Source organism: Hyaena hyaena, unplaced genomic scaffold, assembly GCF_003009895.1.
Source record: "Hyaena hyaena isolate Hyena2069 unplaced genomic scaffold, ASM300989v1 scaffold_724, whole genome shotgun sequence".
NCBI classification, from domain to species: Eukaryota; Metazoa; Chordata; class Mammalia; order Carnivora; family Hyaenidae; genus Hyaena; species Hyaena hyaena.
The window spans coordinates 929,933-938,541 of record NW_024081354.1 but is presented as its reverse complement, the minus strand read 5'-3'; the positions used below and the strand labels follow the sequence as shown (position 1 = coordinate 938,541).

The 8,609-nt window shown below is 36.4% G+C and overlaps 1 protein-coding gene across 1 annotated transcript in view; it reads left to right on the top strand.

Annotated features, from left to right (window-relative positions):
- LOC120220686 overlaps window positions 1-8,609 on the top strand; it is a gene marked incomplete at its 5' end in the record, with an annotated part of 94,799 nt that overhangs the window by 76,913 nt on the left and 9,277 nt on the right. The gene's annotated exons all lie outside the window — the stretch shown is intronic.

The following is an 8,609-nucleotide window of genomic DNA, read 5'->3' as shown; positions in this document are numbered from 1 at the left end:
TAATAATGAAAAAGTTTGAACTATTGTGTGAATTACCAAAATGTAACATAGAGACACAAAATGAGCAAATGCTCTTGGACAAATGGCACTGATACACTTGCTTGACATGAGGTTTCCACAAACCTTCAATATATTTTAAAAAAGCAGTATCTGGGAAGTACAATAAAGCAAAACATGATAAAATGAGGCATGTGTGTACATCTTAATTGTCCATAGAGTTAACATATTTTTGTCTGTCAGTATCCCTTCCTGAGGATATCATCCCTGCCCCAACTCTGATCCTTGGTGTAGTTGACAAACTTGATACTGATTCTGTGGCTATGAAGGTAAACATACAACTTGATATAAGAATATTAAGAGAAATCTTTATTCTTTTATAGCAAGAGCTAGCAATGGACTAAGAGAGAATGTATTAACAAAACCAACACAGAGGAAGAAAGATATGAAAAGATAGTGACTTGGTCACTTGAGTCGCTGGATTCCCCTTAGTTATATCAGCCAATTTCTGTCTTTTTTCTTTTCTTTTCTTTTTATTTTTTGAAGTATTTTATTTCTAAATAAATATATTTTATATTTTGGGTTATAATCCAATATGATGTTATTGTATGTGTGTATGTTTGGCCATTAGGAACTCTTTCAGTATGTCCTGTGTCCCTTTGAGATACCCCTATCCTTTTGTTTTTTGAGCACTTTCTTACTTTTTGTACTGTAAGATGTTCCAGGTCTAGCTTATACTTTTCTTGCTCCAGTACTAGAATCAACCATTTCTACAAGGATCCCTGGTTATTTTTGACAGAGAATGATACATAATGCTGCTGCAGTACTTTTAACTATATTTCTATGCTGCATCCTCATACAAAACGACTTACGTATTTTACACCTGGAAAATTGTTCCTCTTAATTCCCTTTATCTATTTTGCCCATCCCCCCACCAGTTTTTTCTCTGTATTTGAGTCTAGTTTTCTTTTTTTGGTTTGTTTTTTAGATTGCACATATAAGTGAAATCATACAGTGTTTGTCTTTTTCTGTCTGACTTATTTCACTTAGCATGATACCCTCTAGGTCCATCCATATTGTCAAATGGCAAGATCTCATTCTTTTTTATAATAATACCAATACTTTTACCACAAGTTACTGTTACTGTATTAGTGTTCTAATACATTAACTCATTTAATTCTCATAACAATACTGTAAAGTAGATATGTTTATTATATATGGGTGAAAGTTAAGTCATGGAGCAGCTAACTGATTAGTCTGAGGACATCTAGTAAGCAAGTGGTAAGCCTGGGTTTTGAACTGAGACAGATTGGCTCTGAAATCTGTACTGTAAACTAGTAAATTCTATTGTCTCTCATTGTGAGCCTGTACAAAAATTATTTAATCAATTTCCTATTAAAAATGCCCTATGAAATTCCCTCCCCCAACCCCTTGTGGGATTCTCTGTCTCTGTCTCTCTCTGCCCCTTGCTTGCTTGTACTCCCGCCCCCAAAAAAGTGAGTACAAGCCCTGCTTCAGGTCAGACTAAGCACTGCTTCAGATGAGCACAAGCCTTGGTTTTAGTGAGCTCTAGCCCTGCTTCGGGTGAACATGAGCCCCAGTTTGGGTAAAACATGACCCTTGGGTGAGTGCTGTTTCTATCTCTCTGTCTTCCTTTCTGTCTTTCTGCGCTTCGTGAGCTCTCTCGCTCTCTCATTCTCTCTCTGCCCCTCGCTCACTTGCTCACCTGCGCCCCCTCTCTCTCAAGAAACGAATGCTCTTTGTAGTTTTTTTTAAGTTTTAAGCTTTTATGTTCTCCTACCACTCAGCTTTTTAAAAAATGTTTACTAATTTTTAAGAGAGAGAGAGCGTGAATGGGGGAAGGGCAGAGACAAGGTGGTTTGGGACACAGAATCTGAAGCAGTCTCTAGGCTCCTGACCTGGGGCTTGCACCCACCAGCGGTGAGATCAAGACCTGAGCTGAAGTCAGATGCTTAACCAACTCAGCCACCCAGTCACCCCTCAGCTGTTTCTTTAATTAAAACTATACTCACACGGTCCCTCCAAAATCAGTCTGCACAGAAGGGTATAAAATGAAAAGTAAGTCATTCTTCCCCACCCATAGCCACACTATCAGTCTCACTTCCTCAAGACAACTACTTTTAACAGTTTGCTTTGTAATTCTTCCAGTAAGGTTTATTATAGTTTTAAATTATGTAGTTCAAACTCTTTATTATTTATCAGCTAATCAACTTCAGGTAGAATATGTTGCTATCACACTCTGAAAGATAATTTAGAGCATTTATAATATTTCAAATCTTCCTTCTACAGTGTTTTTTCTCAGTTTTATTAGACATTAGTTTTTGATTTTTCTAATGATTATAATGCTCTGATGAGTGTTTTTTGAAAAATTCTTTGTATGTAAACCTATAAGCATTATCTACCAATTTCCTACTATGAAAGATAAAAAAGTTTTTTTAATGTTTACTTATTGATTTTGAGAGAGAGAGAATGAAAGCAGGGGAGGGGCAGAGAGAGACTGAGAGACAGAATCCCAAGCAGTCTCCATGCCGTCAACACAGAGTCTGGTGCAGGACTTGAACCCACAAACCATGAGATCATGACATGAGCTGAAACCAAGAGTTAGATGCTCAATCAGCTGAGGCACCCAGGTGCCCCAAAGTAAATTTATTTTTTTAAGTTTCATTTTCTGGGGTGCTTGGGTGGTTCAGTTGGTTAAGTGTCCAACTTCAGCTCAGGTCATGATCTCATGGTTCACAAGTTTGAGCCCTGCGTCAGGCTCTATGCTGACAGCTCAGAGCCTGGAGCCTGCTTCAGATTCTATGTCTACACCCCCTTTTCTCTGCCCCTCCCCCACTCATCCTCTTTCTTGCTCTCAAAAATAAATAAAAACATTAAAATTTTTTTAACAGTTTCATTTTCCTGTCCCTTCCATTTTCTTTGTTATTGTTATTCCTATATTGTCATTTATTTTTCAAGGTGTCTAGTACATTGTATTGTTTTGCTCTAGTTAAATCTCCCATGCTTTGTTTCTAGATTGAGTCTATTTTAAATCTAAGAAAAATTAATTTATAATTGTTACAATATTTATGACATATTTTAATATATATAATATGGTATTATTATTTAAATGCTAATCTCTGTTGAATGAAACAGTGTATATGGATAAGTGTATACTTATCCATGAAAAGTAAATGTCACATTTCTGCTTCTAGTGAAGATGGAGTTCATAGGGACATGATTTATCTTTCTGCCTTAAACAATAAGAAAACCCTGGGAAAAATACAGAAAAGCAGTTTTCAGACATTGGGAAGGTGGCAGCCTGGGACTCTGATTTCTTATAGAAAAGGATAAAGAGAGCCCTACAATCATACCAATTTACTGCATAGCAGCTCTGGTAGGGAGAACCAAAACAGAGCTTGGAGTCTCACTGAATTGAAGAAATGGATATTGGACTTTGGCAGACAGAGGCAGAATTTGTGGAGTAGAGTACCAGAAAGGAAGGAAATGTAGAGTAAGAAATCTCCAGATAACTATGAAGGAGATCCCCTTCAGTAATTGAGTACTAGACTGAGTACTCATTTACTGACTAGTCAAATACTGGAGACAAGAAAAAGAACCACTGAAAATGTTAGGTAGAACGTTCTAGGAACTCACATAGCTAGAAATAAACTGTTTTCCTATATGCCAGAGAGGAAAGACTCATAACACCTGTGACAGAAAATAGAAGGCCATCATTTTAGTAGAAAGACTAAGTCATCCCTACTTTAAAGGCTTTGGGACAATGCCCCTTCAACACCAATAAGCTTAAAAGCAAGCTTCAAAAGAGTCCAGCTGTTTCCAAGTATATTAATGTACACCAAAATAAAATAAAATACTAAAGAAGAAAGCAAAATCTAGCAACCAAAAAATGTAAAATTTATCATTCTCAGCATCCAGTAAGAAATTATAGACATACAATAAAAGCAAGAAAATATGACCCATAATGTAGTCAAATCAATAGGAACAGACCTAGAAATGACAGAGAAGATTGAACTAACAGAAGAAGATGTTAAAAGAGCTATTACAAATACATTCCATATATTCAAGAGGGTAGAATAAATATGAGCATGATAAGGAAAGAAATGGAAGGTATAGATAGACCAAATGGAATTTTTAGAGATGAAAATGGAAGTAATACCACATTAGATGCTGTAAAAGATAAGTGAGCCTGCAGATACAGAATTAGAAATTATACAAAATAGGGGTGGGGGAGAGGGAAGAAGTGTGATGGGCATGGAGGAGGGCACTTGTTAGGATGAGCACTGGGTGTTATATGGAAACCAACCTGACAATAAAATATTTAAGAAAAAAGAGAAAAATTATACAAATAAAGCATAATGAGATAAGAGATTTAAAAAAAGTAGACCATCAGTAACGTGTGAAAATACCAAATGGTAAAATGTACATGTAATTGGAGACTCATAGGAGAAAGTAAAAAAATGTATTTGAAGAAATAATGTCCAAAAGTTTTTCAAATTTGATGAAAGATGTAAACCCACAGACCCAAGAAGCTCAGTGAAACTTGAAGAGAATAGACCTAAAAAAAAAATTATCAGACATACCATAATCACATTGCTGAAAATCAGTGGTAAAGAGAAAACCTTAGGGGGATGGGAGAGGAAAGCACATTTATTATAGGGGAAGAAATATAAGAATAAAAACAGACTTCTTGTTAGAGACTATGCAAGGCAGAAGACTATGGCATGTCATCTTTAAAGTAATAGAAAGAATAACCTCACCAATCTAGAATTCTTTAAAGAGTGATAAAATTTTTCAAAATAGAAGTTAAGAAACCCTTTCAGCAAGCAAAAGCTGAGAGGATTCATTGAAAGAAGACCCACACCATAAGAAATGTTAAAGGAAAGTTATAGCAACAAAATGGTGGAATAAGAAGCTCCAAGTTTTTGTTCCCTTGAAAAACCGTGAAAAAGCATTCAGAAGCTGTCTGAACCAGCTTCATAAGAGCTCTGGAAAATAAAGTTTATGGAAACCAAACAAGTAACCAATGAAGAAAAAGCCATCCTCAAAATATTGGGAAATTTCATGGCATTTTTATTCACTCTTGCTCTGTCCCCTCCTATGTTATGACAGGACTCTTGGTCTTGAGCAGTGGCAACCCAGTTCTCACTTACCTTCATTGAACTAGATAGAGCATAGCAAGACCTTTTGTGAAAATCATTGTGTGTGTGTTTTAACTTTGCTGGGTGGATACATGAAGGACTGACTAGTTCAGCTCTGTCTCAAATAACTTGGAATGCAGGTTGGTCAGTTAGGTCCCTGTCTAACGAGTCTGGCTCTATTTTAAGATACTTTCTCAGAAGATTCTCCCAAAAATTTCCAGTTATGTGTAGTTGGCCAGAAACTTGTCACATAGTTAACCTTCAAAGGAGGTTGGAAAATGTAGCTTAAAAAAAAAAAAGCAGGGGACATTTCTGCCTAAATGCTAAAAACAAAATTTATGTTCATGAGATCATATATGTTGTGGTAAGACAATTATTAGTCTCTGTCATAGAGAACAAGAAACAAAGTAGAAGAGTAATGTTTGAGAGGAGATAGTAGTAGCTTGTGCTACGGTGGTAGGGTTGATGGTGAGATGTGATTGGACATTTGGCATATATATATATATATATTTTTTTTAATTATGTTGATTGTTTCCTTCACTGTGCAGAAGTTTGTTTTTTTTTCTACAAATAGTTTATTGTCAATTGGTTTTCATATAACACCCAGTGCTCATCCCCACAAGTGCCCTCCTCCATGCCCATCTCACTACTCCGCCCCCATACCCATCAGTCTTCAGTTCTCACCATTCAAGAGTCTCTCATGGTTTGCCTCTCTCCCTCTCCCTCACTATTTCTCCCTTTCTTCTCCCCCATGGTCCTCCGTTAAGTTCCTCCTAATCCTCCTATACGTGCAAACATATGACATGGATGGACCTTGAGGGTGTTATGCTCCTAATCCTCCTATACGTGCAAACATATAACATGGATGGACCTTGAGGGTGTTATGCTGAGCGAAATAAGTCAGACAGAGAAGGACACTTGGTATATTTTGAAGGCAGCAACCACAGGGCTTAATGCTGGATTAGATATGGTAAGGAGGAGAGAAATAAAGAGTGTAACTTAAGTTACTAGCCTAATAATTCAGTAGATGGTAATACCATTAACTGAAGTGAGGAAAGATAGAGAAAGGCCAAGGTTTTGTGGGGGTTTTGGGAGGGGAGGGTGGGGAGCAGTCTTGGTAGTCCAGAATTCTATTTTGTATATGTATATTTGAAATGCTTATTATACAACTAATTGGATATCAATACTTTTTGATTATCTCAAGATACTATTTAGAATCTTTTCCAAGGTTCACCCTCTACTCATATTCCTCAGAAACCTCTCTATTTACTCTGGGGTTTGTTTTGTTCATATTGATTCTTCACTTGCATGTATTGATTTTCCTCATATATCTGGTGAACTTTGTTGGCTCATTTTATATTTGTGAATGAAGGAATATGTTAATTGTATAGGCATGCTCTGTGTGACAGGCAGACTTCCCTGGAGGGTATATGGGGATGGAAGAGGGTAGGCAGGATTGCTGGGGACCCAACATTTCCGGAGAACCCATGTGTTTCTCTCCTAGATGGAACTTCCTTTTCTTTCTTTTTATACCTTTCTGTTACCTGATGTGGAAATGTAAGTGACAGCAAACTCTACTCTGCTTCCTCATTAAGGCTCAAAACTCATAGGATTTCCACCTACACAGATAACATACTTTCTTTAGAAAGCAGGGGTTTTTTTCTTTTCTGATGTTTTGGGTGGGTGACTGGGAAAGTCAGTGCTGCCAGCAACATATGCTCTGTATTCTCTGAGATACAGAAGATCCAGCTGTTCTCAATACAGCTCTTTAATTAATATCTGACAATTACACCATCATCTGATTCTCTTTGTATATGCTGACCTTGAATTTATTGCTTCTCAGGCCCACCTGAGTTCTGTTGTTTAAGGCTCTAATTTTCTTGACGGGGATTTTCATTCAATCGATCCCATCTTGTTTCATATTTTCTAACTTTTCTCAACTTTCCAAATCCTAGTATCTCACCTTATTGATTTCCAGTATTGCCATGGGATTTTTCTTTTTGAAATATTGTTTTCTTTAATTTGCTGAAACCTTGGGAAGTAGAATAGACCCACATGTTCAGTCCATCATCTGAAAGCTCCTTTTGGTTTGTTTTATTGTCCTTTTCTAGCTTCCTGAGATGAATGCCTAAAGCATTTTTCCCTCAGTATAAATGTATCAGAGTTTTTTAAATCAATAGTTCATCTGAATAATAATACAGAGTTAAACAGAATATAAGTTAATAACGTCCTCTTTCCTCTCCTCCAGAGATGTTAGCATTTTATATCCTTTCACACATCTTTTCATGCTTAAATTAGGGAGGACTTTTTGTTTGTGTCAAAAAGGACATCATATATATATATATATATATGTAAATATATATATATATTTACAGTTCTTCCATTTCCTTGTCAAACATATTTGATTTATTTTTAATTTTTCTACTAAATTTATTTAAAATAATGAGATTTCAAATGTTAGAATTTAAATTTTTAAAAAAATTCTTATGTTCATTTGAGAGATAGACTGTAAGTGGGGGAGAGGCAGAGAGAGGGAGACCGAAATCCAGAGCAGGCTCCCGGCTCCAAACTGTCAGCACAGAGCTGTGAGATCATGACCTGAGCCAAAGTTGGGTGCTTAGTCAGCCAACTGAGCCACCCAGGTGTCCCTAGAATTTAAACTTTTTAAGGGAAATTCAAGCAAAGAAAAAAACAAGCAAAAGAACAAGTGTGGAAAAGTCTGAGATATATTTCAAGAACTCAGAGTTAGAAACATTTGTCTGAAAGGGAGAAATTATAATGGGGTATATTGAGAAACTTGTAGAAATAATTTAGTTATTGTGTTAGGGCAGTGAAAAACAGCAAAAGTGGTAAGGTGCTGAAAATTTAAGAATAAGGTTGTATTGTTAACTGCTTAATATTAATGAACACTTAAACCAAAAGTATTACTTATGGAAACATCATTCATTGAACTGTTATTTTCATTAACTTGATATATAATGAATCTTCTGTCTAAAGGAGATAGTATATCAGAAAGTGGTTTGTAGTACTAAGTACTCTCAAAGAGACGGCATCAAGTTTTTTCTAGATGAGTTGGCAGTATGGATGCACATTACTGTAGTCTTGATTGTGTGATGGAAAATTTAGGACACCTAAATTTAAGCTACTAATCATCTGGGTAACTTGGGGCAGCAAACCTCAACTTCAGATTCTTGTATAAAACAAGGAGTAGAAGCTTTTAATCTTTATGAGGTCCCAACAGTTTATTTTTGCTCTTGATTCCCTTGCTTTTGGGGATGTGTCAAGTAAGAAGTTGCTGTGGTGGAGGTCAAGGAGGTTGTTTCCTGCTTTCTCCTCTAGGGTGTTGATAGTTTCCTGTCTCACGTTCAGGTCCTTTATCCATTTTGAGTTGATTTTTGTGCATGGTGTGAGAAAATGATCTAGTTTCATTCTTCTGCATGTTGCTGTCCA